This window comes from Primulina eburnea, chromosome 13, assembly GCF_022965805.1.
Source record: "Primulina eburnea isolate SZY01 chromosome 13, ASM2296580v1, whole genome shotgun sequence".
In the NCBI taxonomy this organism is placed as follows: Eukaryota; Viridiplantae; Streptophyta; class Magnoliopsida; order Lamiales; family Gesneriaceae; genus Primulina; species Primulina eburnea.
Genome location: NC_133113.1, coordinates 13,012,395 through 13,038,687, shown reverse-complemented (window position 1 = coordinate 13,038,687; position 26,293 = coordinate 13,012,395).

The window sequence follows — 26,293 nt, the reverse complement described above, 5'->3', positions numbered from 1 at the left end:
CAGTCTTGGAAATATCATCATCTCTGACTCTCATCTGATGATAACCTGATCGCAAGTCGATCTTGGAGTAAACAGAAGTACCCTGAAGCTGATCGAACAAGTCATCAATACGGGGTAATGGGTACTTGTTTTTGATCGTCACCCGATTCAGCTGGCGATAATCAATGCACAACCGCATCGATCCATCCTTCTTCTTGACAAACAAGACTGGAGCTCCCCAAGGCGAAACACTCGGGCGAATATAACCCTTATCAAGAAGATCCTGCAATTGCTGCTTCAGCTCTCTCATCTCTGACGGAGCCAGACGATAGGGGGCACGAGAAATCGGTGCAGTCCCTGGCATTAACTCAATGCCAAATTCCACCTCTCTAACCGGAGGAAAACCAGGAATCTCTTCTGGAAATACATCAGGAAATTCACAAACAACTGGAATATCCTCTAGACCAACACTACCTGTGGACGTATCAATTGCATAGATGAGGTAGCCTTCCCCGCCCGCCTCTAAAGCACGACAGGCTTTCAGAGCAGATACTACTGGCATCGGAGGTCGCGCTCCCTCACCATAGAAAAACCAACTAGAGCTCTCAGTCGTACGAAACTGAACAAGCTTCTGGTAACAATCCACAGTAGCTCGGTAGGTAGTCAAAATGTCTATACCCAAAATACAATCAAAATCTTCCATCTCCAGAATCATAAGATTCGCAGTCAACTCGTTACCCTCAAAATCTAAAGGACAACCCATCACTAGACGTTTGGCTAAAACCGAATGACCCATCGGGGTAGAAACAGAAAGAATGACGTCTAGAGAAACATACGGTAACTTATGACGTTTAACGAATCGTGCAGAAATGAATGAATGAGATGCTCCGGTATCTATAAGAACAAAAGCAGGAATACCGCATAAACAAAAAGTACCTGCTATGACTCTCTCGGTCTCATCTGCAGCCTGATCCTGGTTCAACGCAAAAACTTGACCTTGGGCACGAGGTCGAAGATTCGAACTACCCACTGCCTGACCCTGCCTCCTCTGCTGAACAGTCGTCTGAGATCCAGAACCAGATCCTGCTCCACCTCGCAACTGAGGACAATTCTTCTTAATATGCCCCATCTCTCCGCACTGATAACAAGCTCCTGCGGCTACTCGGCATTGCTCCGATGGATGGTTCTTCCCACAATGCGCACAAGACTCCTTCTTCTTACCAAAACGGAAAACACCGCTAGATCGAGATCCAGATCCAGAAGAAGACGAACCAGATTTCTTGAACGACTGAGATCGAGGCCTCAAAGTACTCGGAGGTCTAGAAGAAAGAATAGCCCTACCACGCTGGAGACTGATCTCTGCCTGGCGACACCGGTTCACTAACCCATCATAAGAAGTAGGATTATCACAGACAGTGACTCGATCAAAGATCTCCTGATTAAGGCCCTGGAGGAAATGATCATACTTGGCCTCAGAACTGCCACTGATATGAGGAGCGAAGGGTAATAACTCAAAGAATTTCTGCTGATACTCATCAACAGACATACTCCCCTGCTTCAGATTCAAGAGCTCAATCGTCTTGGCCTGGCGAAGGGCTGGAGGAAAGTACAGCTGCATGAACGCTGCACGGAAATCGGCCCAAGTCGCTCTACCCTGAGACTGAACTATCGGCGCAGAAGTCGATCGCCACCACCTGCGAGCACGGCCCTCAAGAAGAAAACTAAGGGTCTCCATCTTCTGCTCATCGGTGCACTGGAATGCGCGGAAACAACTCTCCATGCGCTCTAACCAATCCTCCGCATCATCGGGAGTCTCACCGCCAACTAAAGGCTTAGGCCCCATCTGCATGAAACGATGCATATCAAAACGCCTAGGACCATCCCGACGATGACGATGCTCATGGTGACGCCTATGATCATCCTGGTCACCCCATCGACCTACACTCCCCTGACTACTCCCGTCATCAAAATGGTCAGCCATCGCTACAAGATAGAATAGGGAAAATGGTCAACGGAAATCCCAAAACAGAATCTATATCCCAAATCGTCAAAATGGTCAGCCATCGCTACAAGATAGAATAGGGAAAATGGTCAACGGAAATCCCAAAACAGAATCTATATCCCAAAATCATACGCATGCTCTGATACCATAAATGTAGTGACCCGTTCCAGAATCACCTACTAATTGAAAACTAAGCATGCAATTAACTTAATAATTACTAATCAGAGATAATAGCGGAAACAACTAACAAATGATAGTTATACAACCCAAACGAACTCTAGAACAACTCAAAATAAGGTAAAGAATATCTGGTACAACCATATCGAATCAAATGATACCGAAACTAAACCAACCGGCTACTCAACGTCCTCCTCCTGCTCCTCCGGAACCATCCAACCTGAGACCTGCCCCATGGGAATGGGGTGTCCAAGATAAACAAAACCGAGGACGTGAGCGATAAGAACGCCCAGTACAAAAGTATGAGTATACAGACCTATATGAAATGCACATGCTATGATCATGATACCGGGGTAATCAAGAAACAGGAGTCACAAAAGGATCTCAACAATGCTCAGTCTAGAGGCGCCAAGTGGATAGTGCCGCGCGGTCCAACCTCTGGGTCACTGCATCCACTACAAGACAGACGTGGACCTAAAATGTCCCGGACCACCGAAGCCCTCCCGACCCGTCGGCCACTGTGTACTCTCGGTGTCCATGCGTCCACAAGACAGGGCTGAGCGGCCCCAAGATATAGCTTATCTCGAAAGAGATACAGCTCAACAGCAAAGGCTATCTCGAAGGAGATACGGCTCAACATGAAATGCAATATGCATCATAACTCGTGACATAATAGCATGCATCATATGACATATAACAATGCAACAGATAATCATGCAACACATATATGAATGTATACTCAACCAGGATATCTCGGATAGTACTTTCGTACCTCTATCACTGCAATCCTAATCCACTGGAACAACCAGACAACAGGTCTAATCCAAGCCTATTCATCAAAAGCATACCCAATGAACAATACTACCATGCTCGGCTAGCAAAACCAGTACTCCCTAGTACTACCAAAGGTTTAGGGTTTACCTTCGTCCGTCGACAGCCCTTTGATGTCGATTGCCTCGAAACTCCGGCGCTGCTATGCTACCAATCCCGGCAGCTCTCCGCTAGTGCCCAAATCTCGGAACAAGACTAGAACCTGTCAGAAACGACTGAAATGCTATGGAATTCTCTGAATTGGCGAGTCAAAATGAGGAAATCCGACCACTATTTATAGGCCATGTTCGGATCGTCCGAACCCTCTTCGGAACGTCCGAACTCTTACGTGTCCATCGGCTCTTGACAGCTCATGATCGGATCCTCCGATCATACACTTCGGACCGTCCGATCATGCACGTGTCCAGCTGCTCTTGACACCTCATGATCGGATCCACCGAACTCACTTCGGACCTTCCGAACTCTTCGGTGCTTCCGAACCATCTTCGGACCTTCCGATCATGATTAATCACCATTAATCCGTTAATTACCCAATTCGGCATTCGGGCTACTACACTTTTGCATGCTATTCTTAAAAAGAACTTGGAATGACATTTCTATGGACTTTATTTTGGGGTTGCCTAGGACTAAGAAGGGGAGGGATTCTTAAAAGAACTTGGATTGACATTTCTATGGACTTTATTTTGGGGTTGCCTAGGACTAAGAAGGGGGGGGATTCTTAAAAGAACTTGGATTGAAATTTCTATGGACTTTATTTTGGGGTTGCCTAGGACTAAGAAGGGGAGGGATTCTATTTTTTGATTACTTTATGGGCTAAACTTTGCTCAATATTGTTGTAATCTACTACTTGTCATCCTCAAACGAATGGACAAACTGAAGTTGTAAATAGAACTTTGGTACACTTTTGCGTGCTATTCTTTAAAAGAACTTGGATTGACATTTCTATGGACTTTATTTTGGGGTTGCCTAAGACTAAGAAGGGGAGGGATTCTATTTTTGGATTACTTCATGGGCTAAACTTTGCTAACTGAAGTTGTAAATAGAACTTTGGGATAAACTTTGCTCAATATTGTTGTAATCTACTACTTGTCATCCTCAAACAGACGGACAAATTGAAGTTGTCAATAGAACTTTGGGAACACTTTTGCGTGCTATTCTTAAAAGAATTTGGATTGACATTTCTATGGACTTTATTTTGGGGTTTCCTAGGACTAAGAAGGGGAGGGATTCTATTTATTGATTACTTTATGGGCTAAACTTTGCATAATAAAGTTGTAATCTACTACTTGTCATCCTCAAACGGATGGACAAACTGAAGTTGTAAATAGAACTTTGGGAACACTTTTGCGTGCTATTCTTGAAAAGAACTTGGATTGACATTTCTATGGACTTTATTTTGGGGTTGCCTAGGACTAAGAAGGGGAGGGATTCTATTTTTGGATTACTTTATGGGCTAAACTTTGCTCAATATTGTTGTAATCTACTACTTGTCATCCTCAAACGGATGGACAAACTGAAGTTGTCAATAGAACTTTGGGTACACTTTTGCGTGCTATTCTTAAAAGAACTTAGATTGACATTTCTATGGACTTTATTTTGGGGTTGCCTAGGACTAAGAAGAGGAGGGATTCTATTTTTGGATTACTTTATGGGCTAAAATTTGCTCAATATTGTTGTAATCTACTACTTGTCATCCTCAAACGGATGGACAAACTGAAGTTGTCAATAGAACTTTGGGTACACTTTTGCGTGCTATTCTTAAAAGAACTTGGATTGACATTTCTATGGACTTTATTTTGGGGTTGCCTAGGACTAAGAAGGGGAGGGATTCTATTTTTGGATTACTTTATGGGCTAAACTTTGCTCAATATTGTTGTAATCTACTACTTGTCATCCTTAAACAGATGGACAAACTGAAGTTGTAAATAGAACTTTGGATACACTTTTGCGTGCTATTCTTTAAAAGAACTTGGATTGACATTTCTATGGACTTTATTTTGGGGTTGCCTAGGACTAAGAAGGGGAGGGATTCTATTTTTGGATTACTTTATGGGCTAAACTTTGCAAACTAAAGTTGTAAATAGAACTTTGGGCTAAACTTTGCACAATATTGTTGTAATCTACTACTTGTCATCCTCAAACAGATGAACAAACTGAAGTTGTCAATAGAACTTTGGGAACACTTTTGCGTGCTATTCTTAAAAGAACTTGGATTGACATTTCTATGGACTTTATTTTGGGGTTGCCTAGGACTAAGAAGGGGAGGCATTCTATTTATGGATTACTTTATGGGCTAAACTTTGCACAATAAAGTTGTAATCTACTACTTGTCATCCTCAAACGGATGGACAAACTGAAGTTGTAAATAGAACTTTGGGAACACTTTTGCGTGTTATTCTTAAAAAGAACTTGGATTGACATTTCTATTGACTTTATTTTGGGGTTGCCTAGGACTAAGAAGGGGAGAGATTCTATTTTTGGATTACTTTATGGGCTAAACTTTGCTCAATATTGTTGTAATCTACTACTTGTCATCCTCAAACGGATGGACAAACTGAAGTTGTAAATAGAACTTTGGGTACACTTTTGCATGCTATTCTTAAAAAGAACTTGGAATGACATTTCTATGGACTTTATTTTGGGGTTGCCTAGGACTAAGAAGGGGAGGGATTCTTAAAAGAACTTGGATTGACATTTCTATGGACTTTATTTTGGGGTTGCCTAGGACTAAGAAGGGGGGGATTCTTAAAAGAACTTGGATTGAAATTTCTATGGACTTTATTTTGGGGTTGCCTAGGACTAAGAAGGGGAGGGATTCTATTTTTTGATTACTTTATGGGCTAAACTTTGCTCAATATTGTTGTAATCTACTACTTGTCATCCTCAAACGGATGGACAAACTGAAGTTGTAAATAGAACTTTGGTACACTTTTGCGTGCTATTCTTTAAAAGAACTTGGATTGACATTTCTATGGACTTTATTTTGGGGTTGCCTAAGACTAAGAAGGGGAGGGATTCTATTTTTGGATTACTTCATGGGCTAAACTTTGCTAACTGAAGTTGTAAATAGAACTTTGGGATAAACTTTGCTCAATATTGTTGTAATCTACTACTTGTCATCCTCAAACAGATGGACAAATTGAAGTTGTCAATAGAACTTTGGGAACACTTTTGCGTGCTATTCTTAAAAGAATTTGGATTGACATTTCTATGGACTTTATTTTGGGGTTTCCTAGGACTAAGAAGGGGAGGGATTCTATTTATTGATTACTTTATGGGCTAAACTTTGCATAATAAAGTTGTAATCTACTACTTGTCATCCTCAAACGGATGGACAAACTGAAGTTGTAAATAGAACTTTGGGAACACTTTTGCGTGCTATTCTTGAAAAGAACTTTGATTGACATTTCTATGGACTTTATTTTGGGGTTGCCTAGGACTAAGGAGGGGAGGGATTCTATTTTTGGATTACTTTATGGGCTAAACTTTGCTCAATATTGTTGTAATCTACTACTTGTCATCCTCAAACGGATGGACAAACTGAAGTTGTCAATAGAACTTTGGGTACACTTTTGCGTGCTATTCTTAAAAGAACTTAGATTGACATTTCTATGGACTTTATTTTGGGGTTGCCTAGGACTAAGAAGAGGAGGGATTCTATTTTTGGATTACTTTATGGGCTAAAATTTGCTCAATATTGTTGTAATCTACTACTTGTCATCCTCAAACGGATGGACAAACTGAAGTTGTGAATAGAACTTTGGGTACACTTTTGCGTGCTATTCTTAAAAGAACTTGGATTGACATTTCTATGGACTTTATTTTGGGGTTGCCTAGGACTAAGAAGGGGAGGGATTCTATTTTTGGATTACTTTATGGGCTAAACTTTGCTCAATATTGTTGTAATCTACTACTTGTCATCCTCAAACAGATGGACAAACTGAAGTTGTAAATAGAACTTTGGACACACTTTTGCGTGCTATTCCTTAAAAGAACTTGGATTGACATTTCTATGGACTTTATTTTGGGGTTGCCTAGGACTAAGAAGGGGAGGGATTCTATTTTTGGATTACTTTATGGGCTAAACTTTGCAAACTAAAGTTGTAAATAGAACTTTGGGCTAAACTTTGCACAATATTGTTGTAATCTACTACTTGTCATCCTCAAACAGATGAACAAACTGAAGTTGTCAATAGAACTTTGGGAACACTTTTGCGTGCTATTCTTAAAAGAACTTGGATTGACATTTCTATGGACTTTATTTTGGGGTTGCCTAGGACTAAGAAGGGGAGGGATTCTATTTATGGATTACTTTATGGGCTAAACTTTGAACAATAAAGTTGTAATCTACTACTTGTCATCCTCAAACGGATGGACAAACTGAAGTTGTAAATAGAACTTTGGGAACACTTTTGCGTGTTATTCTTAAAAAGAACTTGGATTGACATTTCTATTGACTTTATTTTGGGGTTGCCTAGGACTAAGAAGGGGAGAGATTCTATTTTTGGATTACTTTATGGGCTAAACTTTGCTCAATATTGTTGTAATCTACTACTTGTCATCCTCAAACGGATGGACAAACTGAAGTTGTAAATAGAACTTTGGGTACACTTTTGCATGCTATTCTTAAAAAGAACTTGGAATGACATTTCTATGGACTTTATTTTGGGGTTGCCTAGGACTAAGAAGGGGAGGGATTCTTAAAAGAACTTGGATTGACATTTCTATGGACTTTATTTTGGGGTTGCCTAGGACTAAGAAGGGGAGGGATTCTATTTTTGGATTACTTTATGGGCTAAACTTTGCTCAATATTGTTGTAATCTACTACTTGTCATCCTCAAACGGATGGACAAACTGAAGTTGTCAATAGAACTTTGGGTACACTTTTGCGTGCTATTCTTAAAAGAACTTGGATTGACATTTCTATGGACTTTATTTTGGGGTTGCCTAGGACTAAGAAGGGGAGGGATTCTATTTTTAGATTACTTTATGGGCTAAACTTTGCTCAATATTGTTGTAATCTACTACTTGTCATCCTCAAACGGATGGACAAACTGAAGTTGTAAATAGAACTTTCGATACACTTTTGCGTGCTATTCTTTAAAAGAACTTGGATTGACATTTCTATGGACTTTATTTTGGGGTTGCCTAGGACTAAGAAGGGGAGGGATTCTATTTTTGGATTACTTTATGGGCTAAACTTTGCAAACTAAAGTTGTAAATAGAACTTTGGTCTAAACTTTGCACAATATTGTTGTAGTCTACTACTTGTCATCCTCAAACAGATGAACAAACTGAAGTTGTCAATAGAACTTTGGGAACACTTTTGCGTGCTATTCTTAAAAGAACTTGGATTGACATTTCTATGGACTTTATTTTGGGGTTGCCTAGGACTAAGAAAGGGAGGGATTCTATTTATGGATTACTTTATGGGCTAAACTTTGCACAATAAAGTTGTAATCTACTACTTGTCATCCTCAAACGGATGGACAAACTGAAGTTGTCAATAGAACTTTGGGTACACTTTTGTGTGCTATTCTTAAAAGAACTTGGATTGACATTTCTATGGACTTTATTTTGGGGTTGCCTAGGACTAAGAAGGGGAGGGATTCTATTTTTGGATTACTTTATGGGCTAAACTTTGCTCAATACTGTTGTAATCTACTACTTTTCATCCTCAAACGGATGGACAAACTGAAGTTGTAAATAAAACTTTGGGTACACTTTTGCATGCTATTCTTAAAAAGAACTTGGAATGACATTTCTATGGACTTTATTTTGGGGTTGCCTAGGACTAAGAAGGGGAAGGATTCTTAAAAGAACTTGGATTGACATTTCTATGGACTTTATTTTGGGGTTGCCTAGGACTAAGAAGGGGAGGGATTCTATTTTTGGATTACTTTATGGGCTAAACTTTGCTCAATATTGTTGTAATCTACTACTTGTCATCCTCAAACGGATGGACAAACTGAAGTTGTAAATAGAACTTTGGTACACTTTTGCGTGCTATTCTTTAAAAGAACTTGGATTGACATTTCTATGGACTTTATTTTGGGGTTGCCTAAGACTAAGAAGGGGAGGGATTCTATTTTTGGATTACTTCATTGGCTAAACTTTGCTAACTGAAGTTGTAAATAGAACTTTGGGATAAACTTTGCTCAATATTGTTGTAATCTACTACTTGTCATCCTCAAACAGATGGACAAATTGAAGTTGTCAATAGAACTTTGGGAACACTTTTGCGTGCTATTCTTAAAAGAACTTGGATTGACATTTCTATGGACTTTATTTTGGGGTTTCCTAGGACTAAGAAGGGGAGGGATTCTATTTATTGATTACTTTATGGGCTAAACTTTGCACAATAAAGTTGTAATCTACTACTTGTCATCCTCAAACGGATGGACAAACTGAAGTTGTAAATAGAACTTTGGGAACACTTTTGCGTGCTATTCTTAAAAAGAACTTGGATTGACATTTCTATGGACTTTATTTTGGGGTTGCCTAGGACTAAGAAGGGGAGTGATTCTATTTTTGGATTACTTTATGGGCTAAACTTTGCTCAATATTGTTGTAATCTACTACTTGTCATCCTCAAACGGATGGACAAACTGAAGTTGTCAATAGAACTTTGGGTACACTTTTGCGTGCTATTCTTAAAAGAACTTAGATTGACATTTCTATGGACTTTATTTTGGGGTTGCCTAGGACTAAGAAGAGGAGGGATTCTATTTTTGGATTACTTTATGGGCTAAAATTTGCTCAATATTGTTGTAATCTACTACTTGTCATCCTCAAACGGATGGACAAACTGAAGTTGTCAATAGAACTTTGGGTACACTTTTGCGTGCTATTCTTAAAAGAACTTGGATTGACATTTCTATGGACTTTATTTTGGGGTTGCCTAGGACTAAGAAGGGGAGGGATTCTATTTTTGGATTACTTTATGGGCTAAACTTTGCTCAATATTGTTGTAATCTACTACTTGTCATCCTCAAACAGATGGACAAACTGAAGTTGTAAATAGAACTTTAGATACACTTTTGCGTGCTATTCTTTAAAAGAACTTGGATTGACATTTCTATGGACTTTATTTTGGGGTTGCCTAGGACTAAGAAGGGGAGGGATTCTATTTTTGGATTACTTTATGGGCTAAACTTTGCAAACTAAAGTTGTAAATAGAACTTTGGGTTAAACTTTGCACAATATTGTTGTAATCTACTACTTGTCATCCTCAAACAGATGAACAAACTGAAGTTGTCAATAGAACTTTGGGAACACTTTTGCGTGCTATTCTTAAAAGAACTTGGATTGACATTTCTATGGACTTTATTTTGGGATTGCCTAGGACTAAGAAGGGGAGGGATTCTATTTATGGATTACTTTATGGGCTAAACTTTGCACAATAAAGTTGTAATCTACTACTTGTCATCCTCAAACGGATGGACAAACTGAAGTTGTAAATAGAACTTTGGGAACACTTTTGCGTGCTATTCTTAAAAAGAACTTGGATTGACATTTCTATTGACTTTATTTTGGGGTTGCCTAGGACTAAGAAGGGGAGGGATTCTATTTTTGGATTACTTTATGGGCTAAACTTTGCTCAATATTGTTGTAATCTACTACTTGTCATCCTCAAACGGATGGACAAACTGAAGTTGTAAATAGAACTTTGGGTACACTTTTGCATGCTATTCTTAAAAAGAACTTGGAATGACATTTCTATGGACTTTATTTTGGGGTTGCCTAGGACTAAGAAGGGGAGGGATTCTTAAAAGAACTTGGATTGACATTTCTATGGACTTTATTTTGGGGTTGCCTAGGACTAAGAAGGGGAGGGATTCTATTTTTGGAATACTTTATGGGCTAAACTTTGCTCAATATTGTTGTAATCTACTACTTGTCATCCTCAAACGGATGGACAAACTGAAGTTGTAAATAGAACTTTGGGTACACTTTTGCGTGCTATTCTTATAAAGAACTTGGATCGACATTCCTATGGACTTTATTTTGGGGTTGCCTAGGACTAAGAAGGGGAGGGATTATATTTATGGATTACTTTATGGGCTAAACTTTGCACAATAAAGTTGTAATCTACTACTTGTCATCCTCAAACGGATGGACAAACTTAAGTTGTCAATAGAACTTTGGGTACACTTTTGCGTGCTATTCTTAAAAGAACTTGGATTAACATTTCTATGGACTTTATTTTGGGGTTTCCTAGGACTAAGAAGGGGAGGGATTCTATTTTTGGATTACTTTATGGGCTAAACTTTGCTCAATATTGTTGTAATCTACTACTTGTCATCCACAAACGGATGGACAAACTGAAGTTGTAAATAGAACTTTGGGTACACTTTTGCGTGCTATTCTTAAAAAGAACTTGGAATGACATTTCTATGGACTTTATTTTGGGGTTGCCTAGGACTAAGAAGGGGAGGGATTTTTAAAAGAACTTGGATTGACATTTCTATGGACTTTATTTTGGGGTTGCCTAGAACTAAGAAGGGGAGGGATTCTATTTATGGATTACTTTATGGGCTAAACTTTGAACAATAAATTTGTAAACTACTATTTGTCATTCTCAAACGGATGGACAAACTGAAGTTGTCAATAGAACTTTGGGTACACTTTTGCGTGCTATTCTTAAAAAGAACTTGGAGCACGCAAAATAAGGGGAGGGATTCTATGTTTGGATTACTTTATGGGCTAAACTTTGCTCAATATTGTTGTAATCTACTACTTGTCATCCTCAAACGGATGGACAAACTGAAGTTGTCAATAGAACTTTGGGTACACTTTTGCGTGCTATTCTTAAAAGAACTTGGATTGACATTTCTATGGACTTTATTTTGTGGTTGCCTAGGACTAAGAAGGGGAGGGATTCTATTTTTGGATTACTTTATGGGCTAAACTTTGCTCAATATTGTTGTAATCTACTACTTGTCATCCTCAAACGGATGGACAAACTGCAGTTGTAAATAGAACTTTGGGTACAGTTTTGCGTGCTATTCTTAAAAAGAACTTGGAATGACATTTCTCTGGACTTTATTTTGGGGTTGCCTAGGACTAAGAAGGGAAGGGATTCTTAAAAGAACTTGGATTGACATTTCTATGGACTTTATTTTGGGGTTGCCTAGGACTAAGAAGGGGAGGGATTCTATTTATGGATTACTTTATGGGCTAAACTTTGCACAATAAAGTTGTAATCTACTACTTGTCATTCTCAAACGGATGGACAAACTGAAGTTGTCAATAGAACTTTGGGTACACTTTTGCGTGCTATTCTTAAAAAGAACTTGGAGCACGCAAAAGAAGGGGAGGGATTCTATTTTTGGATTACTTTATGGGCTAAACTTTGCTCAATATTGTTGTAATCTACTACTTGTCATCCTCAAACGGATGGACAAACTGAAGTTGTCAATAGAACTTTGGGTACACTTTTGCGTGCTATTCTTAAAAGAACTTAGATTGACATTTCTATGGACTTTATTTTGGGGTTGCCTAGGGCTAAGAATGGGAGGGATTCTATTTTTGGATTACTTTATGGGCTAAAATTTGCTCAATATTGTTGTAATCTACTACTTGTCATCCTCAAACGGATGGACAAACTGAAGTTGTCAATAGAACTTTGGGTACACTTTTGCGTGCTATTCTTAAAAGAACTTGGATTGACATTTCTATGGACTTTATTTTGGGGTTGCCTAGGACTAAGAAGGGGAGGGATTCTATTTTTGGATTACTTTATGGGCTAAACTTTGCTCAATATTGTTGTAATCTACTACTTGTCATCCTCAAACGGATGGACAAACTGAAGTTGTAAATAGAACTTTGGGTACACTTGTGCGTGCTATTCTTTAAAAGAACTTGGATCGACATTTTTATGGACTTTATTTTGGGGTTGCCTAGGACTAAGAAGGGGAGAGATTCTATTTTTGGATTACTTTATGGGCTAAACTTTGCTAACTGAAGTTGTAAATAGTACTTTGGGCTAAACTTTGCACAATATTGTTGTAATCTACTACTTGTCATCCTCAAACAGATGGACAAACTGAAGTTGTCAATAGAACTTTGAGAACACTTTTGCGTGCTATTCTTAAAAGAACTTGGATTGACATTTCTATGGACTTTATTTTGGGGTTGCCTAGGACTAAGAAGGGGAGGGATTCTATTTATGGATTACTTTATGGGCAAAACTTTGCACAATAAAGTTGTAATCTACTACTTGTCATCCTCAAACGGATGGACAAACTGAAGTTGTAAATAGAACTTTGGGAACACTTTTGCGTGCTATTCTTAAAAAGAACTTGGATTGACATTTCTATGGACTTTATTTTGGGGTTGCCTAGGACTAAGAAGGGGAGGGATTCTATTTTTGGATTACTTTATGGGCTAAACTTTGCTCAATATTGTTGTAATCTACTACTTGTCATCCTCAAACGGATGGACAAACTGAAGTTGTAAATAGAACTTTGGGTACACTTTTGCGTGCTATTCTTAAAAAGAACTTGGATCGACATTTCTATGGACTTTATTTTGGGGTTGCCTAGGACTAAGAAGGGGAGGGATTATATTTATGGATTACTTTATGGGCTAAACTTTGCACAATAAAGTTGTAATCTACTACTTGTCATCCTCAAACGGATGGACAAACTGAAGTTGTCAATAGAACTTTGGGTACACTTTTGCGTTCTATTCTTAAAAGAACTTGGATTGACATTTCTATGGACTTTATTTTGGGGTTGCCTAGGACTAAGAAGGGGAGGGATTCTATTTTTGGATTACTTTATTGGCTAAACTTTGCTCAATATTGTTGTAATCTACTACTTGTCATCCTCAAACGGATGGACAAACTGAAGTTGTCAATAGAACTTTGGGAACACTTTTGCGTGCTATTCTTAAAAGAACATAGATTGACATTTCTATGGACTTTATTTTGGGGTTGCCTAGGACTAAGAAGGGGAGGGATTATATTTATGGATTACTTTATGGGCTAAACTTTGCACAATAAAGTTGTAATCTACTACTTGTCATCCTCAAACGGATGGACAAACTGAAGTTGTAAATAGTACTTGGGTTGCGTGCTATTCTTAAAAGAACTTGGATTGACATTTCTATAGACTTTATTTTGGGGTTGCCTAGGACTAAGAAGGGGAGGGATTCTATTTTTGGATTACTTTATGGGCAAAACTTTGCTCAATATTGTTGTAATCTACTACTTGTCATCCTCAAACGGATGGACAAACTGAAGTTGTAAATAGAACTTTGGTACACTTTTGCGTGCTATTCTTTAAAAGAACTTGGATTGACATTTCTATGGACTTTATTATGGGGTTGCCTAAGACTAAGAAGGGGAGGGATTCTATTTTTGGATTACTTCATGGGCTAAACTTTGCTAACTGAAGTTGTAAATAGAACTTTGGGATAAACTTTGCTCAATATTGTTGTAATCTACTACTTGTCATCCTCAAACAGATGGACAAACTGAAGTTGTCAATTGAACTTTGGGAACACTTTTGCGTGCTATTCTTAAAAGAACTTGGATTGACATTTCTATGGACTTTATTTTGGGGTTTCCTAGGACTAAGAAGGGGAGGGATTCTATTTATTGATTACTTTATGGGCTAAACTTTGCACAATAAAGTTGTAATCTACTACTTGTCATCCTCAAACGGATGGACAAACTGAAGTTGTAAATAGAACTTTGGGAACACTTTTGCGTGCTATTCTTAAAAAGAACTTGGATTGACATTTCTATGGACTTTATTTTGGGGTTGCCTAGGACTAAGAAGGGGAGGGATTCTATTTATGGATTACTTTATGGGCAAAACTTTGCTCAATATTGTTGTAATCTACTACTTGTCATCCTCAAACGGATGGACAAACTGAAGTTGTAAATAGAACTTTGGTACACTTCTGCGTGCTATTCTTTAAAAGAACTTGGATTGACATTTCTATGGACTTTATTTTGGGGTTGCCTAAGACTAAGAAGGGGAGGTATTCTATTTTTGGATTACTTCATGGGCTAAACTTTGCTAACTGAAGTTGTAAATAGAACTTTGGGCTAAACTTTGCTCAATATTGTTGTAATCTACTACTTGTCATCCTCAAACAGATGGACAAACTGAAGTTGTCAATAGAACTTTGGGAACACTTTTGCGTGCTATTCTTAAAAGAACTTGGATTGACATTTCTATGGACTTTATTTTGGGGTTTCCTAGGACTAAGAAGGGGAGGGATTCTATTTATTGATTACTTTATGGGCTAAACTTTGCACAATAAAGTTGTAATCTACTACTTGTCATCCTCAAACGGATGGACAAACTGAAGTTGTAAATAGAACTTTGGGTACACTTTTGCGTGCTATTCTTAAAAGAACTTGGATTGACATTTCTATGGACTTTATTTTGGGGTTGCCTAGGACTAAGAAGGGGAGGGATTCTATTTTTAGATTACTTTATGGGCTAAACTTTGCTCAATATTGTTGTAATCTACTACTTGTCATCCTCAAACGGATGGACAAACTGAAGTTGTAAATAGAACTTTCGATACACTTTTGCGTGCTATTCTTTAAAAGAACTTGGATTGACATTTCTATGGACTTTATTTTGGGGTTGCCTGGGACTAAGAAGGGGAGGGATTCTATTTTTGGATTACTTTATGGGCTAAACTTTGCAAACTAAAGTTGTAAATAGAACTTTGGGCTAAACTTTGCACAATATTGTTGTAGTCTACTACTTGTCATCCTCAAACAGATGGACAAACTGAAGTTGTCAATAGAACTTTGGGAACACTTTTGCGTGCTATTCTTAAAAGAACTTGGATTGACATTTCTATGGACTTTATTTTGGGGTTGCCTAGGACTAAGAAAGGGAGGGATTCTATTTATGGATTACTTTATGGGCTAAACTTTGCACAATAAAGTTGTAATCTACTACTTGTCATCCTCAAACGGATGGACAAACTGAAGTTGTCAATAGAACTTTGGGTACACTTTTGTGTGCTATTCTTAAAAGAACTTGGATTGACATTTCTATGGACTTTATTTTGGGGTTGCCTAGGACTAAGAAGGGGAGGGATTCTATTTTTGGATTACTTTATGGGCTAAACTTTGCTCAATACTGTTGTAATCTACTACTTTTCATCCTCAAACAGATGGACAAACTGAAGTTGTAAATAGAACTTTGGGTACACTTTTGCATGCTATTCTTAAAAAGAACTTGGAATGACATTTCTATGGAATTTATTTTGGGGTTGCCTAGGACTAAGAAGGGGAAGGATTCTTAAAAGAACTTGGATTGACATTTCTATGGACTTTATTTTGGGGTTGCCTAGGACTAAGAAGGGGAGGGATTCTATTTTTGGATTACTTTATGGGCTAAACTTTGCTCAATATTGTTGTAATCTACTACTTGTCATCCTCAAACGGATGGACAAACTGAAGTTGTAAATAGAACTTTGGTACACTTTTGCGTGCTATTCTTTAAAAGAACTTGGATTGACATTTCTATGGACTTTATTTTGGGGTTGCCTAAGACTAAGAAGGGGAGGGATTCTATTTTTGGATTACTTCATGGGCTAAACTTTGCTAACTGAAGTTGTAAATAGAACTTTGGGATAAACTTTGCTCAATATTGTTGTAATCTACTACTTGTCATCCTCAAACAGATGGACAAATTGAAGTTGTTAATAGAACTTTGGGAACACTTTTGCGTGCTATTCTTAAAAGAACTTGGATTGACATTTCTATGGACTTTATTTTGGGGTTTCCTAGGACTAAGAAGGGGAGGGATTCTATTTATTGATTACTTTATGGGCTAAACTTTGCACAATAAAGTTGTAATCTACTACTTGTCATCCTCAAACGGATGGACAAACTGAAGTTGTAAATAGAACTTTGGGAACACTTTTGCGTGCTATTCTTAAAAAGAACTTGGATTGACATTTCTATGGACTTTATTTTGGGGTTGCCTAGGACTAAGAAGGGGAGTGATTCTATTTTTGGATTACTTTATGGGCTAAACTTTGCTCAATATTGTTGTAATCTACTACTTGTCATCCTCAAACGGATGGACAAACTGAAGTTGTCAATAGAACTTTGGGTACACTTTTGCGTGCTATTCTTAAAAGAACTTAGATTGACATTTCTATGGACTTTATTTTGGGGTTGCCTAGGACTAAGAAGAGGAGGGATTCTATTTTTGGATTACTTTATGGGCTAAAATTTGCTCAATATTGTTGTAATCTACTACTTGTCATCCTCAAACGGATGGACAAACTGAAGTTGTCAATAGAACTTTGGGTACACTTTTGCGTGCTATTCTTAAAAGAACTTGGATTGACATTTCTATGGACTTTATTTTGGGGTTGCCTAGGACTAAGAAGGGGAGGGATTCTATTTTTGGATTACTTTATGGGCTAAACTTTGCTCAATATTGTTGTAATCTACTACTTGTCATCCTCAAACAGATGGACAAACTGAAGTTGTAAATAGAACTTTGGATACACTTTTGCGTGCTATTCTTTAAAAGAACTTGGATTGACATTTCTATGGACTTTATTTTGGGGTTGCCTAGGACTAAGAAGGGGAGGGATTCTATTTTTGGATTACTTTATGGGCTAAACTTTGCAAACTAAAGTTGTAAATAGAACTTTGGGTTAAACTTTGCACAATATTGTTGTAATCTACTACTTGTCATCCTCAAACAGATGAACAAACTGAAGTTGTCAATAGAACTTTGGGAACACTTTTGCGTGCTATTCTTAAAAGAACTTGGATTGACATTTCTATGGACTTTATTTTGGGATTGCCTAGGACTAAGAAGGGGAGGGATTCTATTTATGGATTACTTTATGGGCTAAACTTTGCACAATAAAGTTGTAATCTACTACTTGTCATCCTCAAACGGATGGACAAACTGAAGTTGTAAATAGAACTTTGGGAACACTTTTGCGTGCTATTCTTAAAAAGAACTTGGATTGACATTTCTATTGACTTTATTTTGGGGTTGCCTAGGACTAAGAAGGGGAGGGATTCTATTTTTGGATTACTTTATGGGCTAAACTTTGCTCAATATTGTTGTAATCTACTACTTGTCATCCTCAAACGGATGGACAAACTGAAGTTGTAAATAGAACTTTGGGTACACTTTTGCATGCTATTCTTAAAAAGAACTTGGAATGACATTTCTATGGACTTTATTTTGGGGTTGCCTAGGACTAAGAAGGGGAGGGATTCTTAAAAGAACTTGGATTGACATTTCTATGGACTTTATTTTGGGGTTGCCTAGGACTAAGAAGGGGAGGGATTCTATTTTTGGATTACTTTATGGGCTAAACTTTGCTCAATATTGTTGTAATCTACTACTTGTCATCCTCAAACGGATGGACAAACTGAAGTTGTAAATAGAACTTTGGTACACTTTTGCGTGCTATTCTTTAAAAGAACTTGGATTGACATTTCTATGGACTTTATTTTGGGGTTGCCTAAGACTAAGAAGGGGAGGGATTCTATTTTTGGATTACTTCATGGGCTAAACTTTGCTAACTGAAGTTGTAAATAGAACTTTGGGATAAACTTTTCTCAATATTGTTGTAATCTACTACTTGTCATCCTCAAACAGATGGACAAATTGAAGTTGTCAATAGAACTTTGGGAACACTTTTGCGTGCTATTCTTAAAAGAACTTGGATTGACATTTCTATGGACTTTATTTTGGGGTTTCCTAGGACTAAGAAGGGGAGGGATTCTATTTATTGATTACTTTATGGGCTAAACTTTGCACAATAAAGTTGTAATCTACTACTTGTCATCCTCAAACGGATGGACAAACTGAAGTTGTAAATAGAACTTTGGGAACACTTTTGCGTGCTATTCTTAAAAAGAACTTGGATTGACATTTCTATGGACTTTATTTTGGGGTTGCCTAGGACTAAGAAGGGGAGTGATTCTATTTTTGGATTACTTTATGGGCTAAACTTTGCTCAATATTGTTGTAATCTACTACTTGTCATCCTCAAACGGATGGACAAACTGAAGTTGTCAATAGAACTTTGGGTACACTTTTGCGTGCTATTCTTAAAAGAACTTAGATTGACATTTCTATGGACTTTATTTTGGGGTTGCCTAGGACTAAGAAGAGGAGGGATTCTATTTTTGGATTACTTTATGGGCTAAAATTTGCTCAATATTGTTGTAATCTACTACTTGTCATCCTCAAACGGATGGACCAACTGAAGTTGTCAATAGAACTTTGGGTACACTTTTGCGTGCTATTCTTAAAAGAACTTGGATTGACATTTCTATGGACTTTATTTTGGGGTTGCCTAGGACTAAGAAGGGGAGGGATTCTATTTTTGGATTACTTTATGGGCTAAACTTTGCTCAATATTGTTGTAATCTACTACTTGTCATCCTCAAACAGATGGACAAACTGAAGTTGTAAATAGAACTTTGGATACACTTTTGCGTGCTATTCTTTAAAAGAACTTGGATTGACATTTCTATGGACTTTATTTTGGGGTTGCCTAGGACTAAGAAGGGGAGGGATTCTATTTTTGGATTACTTTATGGGCTAAACTTTGCAAACTAAAGTTGTAAATAGAACTTTGGGTTAAACTTTGCACAATATTGTTGTAATCTACTACTTGTCATCCTCAAACAGATGAACAAACTGAAGTTGTCAATAGAACTTTGGGAACACTTTTGCGTGCTATTCTTAAAAGAACTTGGATTGACATTTCTATGGACTTTATTTTGGGGTTGCCTAGGACTAAGAAGAGGAGGGATTCTATTTTTGGATTACTTTATGGGCTAAAATTTGCTCAATATTGTTGTAATCTACTACTTGTCATCCTCAAACGGATGGACAAACTGAAGTTGTCAATAGAACTTTGGGTACACTTTTGCGTGCTATTCTTAAAAGAACTTGGATTGACATTTCTATGGACTTTATTTTGGGGTTGCCTAGGACTAAGAAGGGGAGGGATTCTATTTTTGGATTACTTTATGGGCTAAACTTTGCTCAATATTGTTGTAATCTACTACTTGTCATCCTCAAACAGATGGACAAACAGAAGTTGTAAATAGAACTTTGGATACACTTTTGCGTGCTATTCTTTAAAAGAACTTGGATTGACATTTCTATGGACTTTATTTTGGGGTTGCCTAGGACTAAGAAGGGGAGGGATTCTATTTTTGGATTACTTTATGGGCTAAACTTTGCAAACTAAAGTTGTAAATAGAACTTTGGGTTAAACTTTGCACAATATTGTTGTAATCTACTACTTGTCATCCTCAAACAGATGAACAAACTGAAGTTGTCAATAGAACTTTGGGAACACTTTTGCGTGCTATTCTTAAAAGAACTTGGATTGAAATTTCTATGGACTTTATTTTGGGATTGCCTAGGACTAAGAAGGGGAGGGATTCTATTTATGGATTACTTTATGGGCTAAACTTTGCACAATAAAGTTGTAATCTACTACTTGTCATCCTCAAACGGATGGACAAACTGAAGTTGTAAATAGAACTTTGGGAACACTTTTGCGTGCTATTCTTAAAAAGAACTTGGATTGACATTTCTATTGACTTTATTTTGGGGTTGCCTAGGACTAAGAAGGGGAGGGATTCTATTTTTGGATTACTTTATGGGCTAAACTTTGCTCAATATTGTTGTAATCTACTACTTGTCATCCTCAAACGGATGGACAAACTGAAGTTGTAAATAGAACTTTGGGTACACTTTTGCATGCTATTCTTAAAAAGAACTTGGAATGACATTTCTATGGACTTTATTTTGGGGTTGCCTAGGACTAAGAAGGGGAGGGATTCTTAAAAGAACTTGGATTGACATTTCTATGGACTTTATTTTGGGGTTGCCTAGGACTAAGAAGGGGAGGGATTCTATTTTTGGAATACTTTATGGGCTAAACTTTGCTCAATATTGTTGTAATCTACTACTTGTCATCCTCAAACGGATGGACAAACTGAAGTTGTAAATAGAACTTTGGGTACACTTTTGCGTGCTATTCTTATAAAGAACTTGGATCGACATTCCTATGGACTTTATTTTGGGGTTGCCTAGGACTAAGAAGGGAAGGGATTATATTTATGGATTACTTTATGGGCTAAACTTTGCACAATAAAGTTGTAATCTACTACTTGTCATCCTCAAACGGATGGACAAACTTAAGTTGTCAATAGAACTTTGGGTACACTTTTGCGTGCTATTCTTAAAAGAACTTGGATTAACATTTCTATGGACTTTATTTTGGGGTTTCCTAGGACTAAGAAGGAGAGGGATTCTATTTTTGGATTACTTTATGGGCTAAACTTTGCTCAATATTGTTGTAATCTACTACTTGTCATCCACAAACGGATGGACAAACTGAAGTTGTAAATAGAACTTTGGGGCCACTTTTGCGTGCTATTCTTAAAAAGAACTTGGAATGACATTTCTATGGACTTTATTTTGGGGTTGCCTAGGACTAAGAAGAGGAGGGATTTTTAAAAGAACTTGGATTGACATTTCTATGGACTTTATTTTGGGGTTGCCTAGAACTAAGAAGGGGAGGGATTCTATTTATGGATTACTTTATGGGCTAAACTTTGAACAATAAATTTGTAAACTACTATTTGTCATTCTCAAACGGATGGACAAACTGAAGTTGTCAATAGAACTTTGGGTACACTTTTGCGTGCTATTCTTAAAAAGAACTTGGAGCACGCAAAATAAGGGGAGGGATTCTATGTTTGGATTACGTTATGGGCTAAACTTTGCTCAATATTGTTGTAATCTACTACTTGTCATCCTCAAACGGATGGACAAACTGAAGTTGTCAATAGAACTTTGGGTACACTTTTGCGTGCTATTCTTAAAAGAACTTAGATTGACATTTCTATGGACTTTATTTTGTGGTTGCCTAGGACTAAGAAGGGGAGGGATTCTATTTTTGGATTACTTTATGGGCTAAACTTTGCTCAATATTGTTGTAATCTACTACTTGTCATCCTCAAACGGATGGACAAACTGAAGTTGTAAATAGAACTTTGGGTACAGTTTTGCGTACTATTCTTAAAAAGAACTTGGAATGACATTTCTCTGGACTTTATTTTGGGGTTGCCTAGGACTAAGAAGGGAAGGGATTCTTAAAAGAACTTGGATTGACATTTCTATGGACTTTATTTTGGGGTTGCCTAGGACTAAGAAGGGGAGGGATTCTATTTATGGATTACTTTATGGGCTAAACTTTGCACAATAAAGTTGTAATCTACTACTTGTCATTCTCAAACGGATGGACAAACTGAAGTTGTCAATAGAACTTTGGGTACACTTTTGCGTGCTATTCTTAAAAAGAACTTGGAGCACGCAAAAGAAGGGGAGGGATTCTATTTTTGGATTACTTTATGGGCTAAACTTTGCTCAATATTGTTGTAATCTACTACTTGTCATCCTCAAACGGATGGACAAACTGAAGTTGTCAATAGAACTTTGGGTACACTTTTGCGTGCTATTCTTAAAAGAACTTAGATTGACATTTCTATGGACTTTATTTTGGGGTTGCCTAGGGCTAAGAATGGGAGGGATTCTATTTTTGGATTACTTTATGGGCTAAAATTTGCTCAATATTGTTGTAATCTACTACTTGTCATCCTCAAACGGATGGACAAACTGAAGTTGTCAATAAAACTTTGGGTACACTTTTGCGTGCTATTCTTAAAAGAACTTGGATTGACATTTCTATGGACTTTATTTTGGGGTTGCCTAGGACTAAGAAGGGGAGGGATTCTATTTTTGGATTACTTTATGGGCTAAACTTTGCTCAATATTGTTGTAATCTACTACTTGTCATCCTCAAACGGATGGACAAACTGAAGTTGTAAATAGAACTTTGGGTACACTTGTGCGTGCTATTCTTTAAAAGAACTTGGATCGACATTTTTATGGACTTTATTTTGGGGTTGCCTAGGACTAAGAAGGGGAGAGATTCTATTTTTGGATTACTTTATGGGCTAAACTTTGCTAACTGAAGTTGTAAATAGTACTTTGGGCTAAACTTTGCACAATATTGTTGTAATCTACTACTTGTCATCCTCAAACAGATGGACAAACTGAAGTTGTCAATAGAACTTTGAGAACACATTTGCGTGCTATTCTTAAAAGAACTTGGATTGACATTTCTATGGACTTTATTTTGGGGTTGCCAAAGACTAAGAAGGGGAGGGATTCTATTTATGGATTACTTTATGGGCAAAACTTTGCACAATAAAGTTGTAATCTACTACTTGTCATCCTCAAACGGATGGACAAACTTAAGTTGTAAATAGAACTTTGGGAACACTTTTGCGTGCTATTCTTAAAAAGAACTTGGATTGACATTTCTATGGACTTTATTTTGGGGTTGCCTAGGACTAAGAAGGGGAGGGATTCTATTTTTGGATTACTTTATGGGCTAAACTTTGCTCAATATTGTTGTAATCTACTACTTGTCATCCTCAAACGGATGGACAAACTGAAGTTGTAAATAGAACTTTGGGTACACTTTTGCGTGCTATTCTTAAAAAGAACTTGGATCGACATTTCTATGGACTTTATTTTGGGGTTGCCTAGGACTAAGAAGGGGAGGGATTATATTTATGGATTACTTTATGGGCTAAACTTTGCACAATAAAGTTGTAATCTACTACTTGTCATCCTCAAACGGATGGACAAACTGAAGTTGTCAATAGAACTTTGGGTACACTTTTGCGTTCTATTCTTAAAAGAACTTGGATTGACATTTCTATGGACTTTATTTTGGGGTTGCCTAGGACTAAGAAGGGGAGGGATTCTATTTTTGGATTACTTTATTGGCTAAACTTTGCTCAATATTGTTGTAATCTACTACTTGTCATCCTCAAACGGATGGACAAACTGAAGTTGTCAATAGAACTTTGGGAACACTTTTGCGTGCTATTCTTAAAAGAACATAGATTGACATTTCTATGGACTTTATTTTGGGGTTGCCTAGGACTAAGAAGGGGAGGGATTATATTTATGGATTACTTTATGGGCTAAACTTTGCACAATAAAGTTGTAATCTACTACTTGTCATCCTCAAACGGATGGACAAACTGAAGTTGTAAATAGTACTTGGGTTGCGTGCTATTCTTAAAAGAACTTGGATTGACATTTCTATAGACTTTATTTTGGGGTTGCCTAGGACTAAGAAGGGGAGGGATTCTATTTTTGGATTACTTTATGGGCAAAACTTTGCTCAATATTGTTGTAATCTACTACTTGTCATCCTCAAACGGATGGACAAACTGAAGTTGTAAATAGAACTTTGGTACACTTTTGCGTGCTATTCTTTAAAAGAACTTGGATTGACATTTCTATGGACTTTATTATGGGGTTGCCTAAGACTAAGAAGGGGAGGGATTCTATTTTTGGATTACTTCATGGGCTAAACTTTGCTAACTGAAGTTGTAAATAGAACTTTGGGATAAACTTTGCTCAATATTGTTGTAATCTACTACTTGTCATCCTCAAACAGATGGACAAACTGAAGTTGTCAATTGAACTTTGGGAACACTTTTGCGTGCTATTCTTAAAAGAACTTGGATTGACATTTCTATGGACTTTATTTTGGGGTTTCCTAGGACTAAGAAGGGGAGGGATTCTATTTATTGATTACTTTATGGGCTAAACTTTGCACAATAAAGTTGTAATCTACTACTTGTCATCCTCAAACGGATGGACAAACTGAAGTTGTAAATAGAACTTTGGGAACACTTTTGCGTGCTATTCTTAAAAAGAACTTGGATTGACATTTCTATGGACTTTATTTTGGGGTTGCCTAGGACTAAGAAGGGGAGGGATTCTATTTATGGATTACTTTATGGGCAAAACTTTGCTCAATATTGTTGTAATCTACTACTTGTCATCCTCAAACGGATGGACAAACTGAAGTTGTAAATAGAACTTTGGTACACTTTTGCGTGCTATTCTTTAAAAGAACTTGGATTGACATTTCTATGGACTTTATTTTGGGGTTGCCTAAGACTAAGAAGGGGAGGTATTCTATTTTTGGATTACTTCATGGGCTAAACTTTGCTAACTGAAGTTGTAAATAGAACTTTGGGCTAAACTTTGCTCAATATTGTTGTAATCTACTACTTGTCATCCTCAAACAGATGGACAAACTGAAGTTGTCAATAGAACTTTGGGAACACTTTTGCGTGCTATTCTTAAAAGAACTTGGATTGACATTTCTATGGACTTTATTTTGGGGTTTCCTAGGACTAAGAAGGGGAGGGATTCTATTTATTGATTACTTTATGGGCTAAACTTTGAACAATAAAGTTGTAATCTACTACTTGTCATCCTCAAACGGATGGACAAACTGAAGTTGTAAATAGAACTTTGGGAACACTTTTGCGTGCTATTCTTAAAAAGAACTTGGATTGACATTTCTATTGACTTTATTTTGGGGTTGCCTAGGACTAAGAAGGGGAGGGATTCTATTTTTAGATTACTTTATGGGCTAAACTTTGCTCAATATTGTTGTAATCTACTACTTGTCATCCTCAAACGGATGGACAAACTGAAGTTGTAAATAGAACTTTGGGTACACTTTTGCATGCTATTCTTAAAAAGAACTTGGAATGACATTTCTATGGACTTTATTTTGGGGTTGCCTAGGACTAAGAAGGGGAGGGATTCTTAAAAGAACTTGGATTGACATTTCTATGGACTTTATTTTGGGGTTGCCTAGGACTAAGAAGGGGAGGGATTCTATTTTTGGAATACTTTATGGGCTAAACTTTGCTCAATATTGTTGTAATCTACTACTTGTCATCCTCAAACGGATGGACAAACTGAAGTTGTAAATAGAACTTTGGGTACACTTTTGCGTGCTATTCTTATAAAGAACTTGGATCGACATTCCTATGGACTTTATTTTGGGGTTGCCTAGGACTAAGAAGGGGAGGGATTATATTTATGGATTACTTTATGGGCTAAACTTTGCACAATAAAGTTGTAATCTACTACTTGTCATCCTCAAACGGATGGACAAACTTAAGTTGTCAATAGAACTTTGGGTACACTTTTGCGTGCTATTCTTAAAAGAACTTGGATTAACATTTCTATGGACTTTATTTTGGGGTTTCCTAGGACTAAGAAGGGGAGGGATTCTATTTTTGTATTACTTTATGGGCTAAACTTTGCTCAATATTGTTGTAATCTACTACTTGTCATCCACAAACGGATGGACAAACTGAAGTTGTAAATAGAACTTTGGGTACACTTTTGCGTGCTATT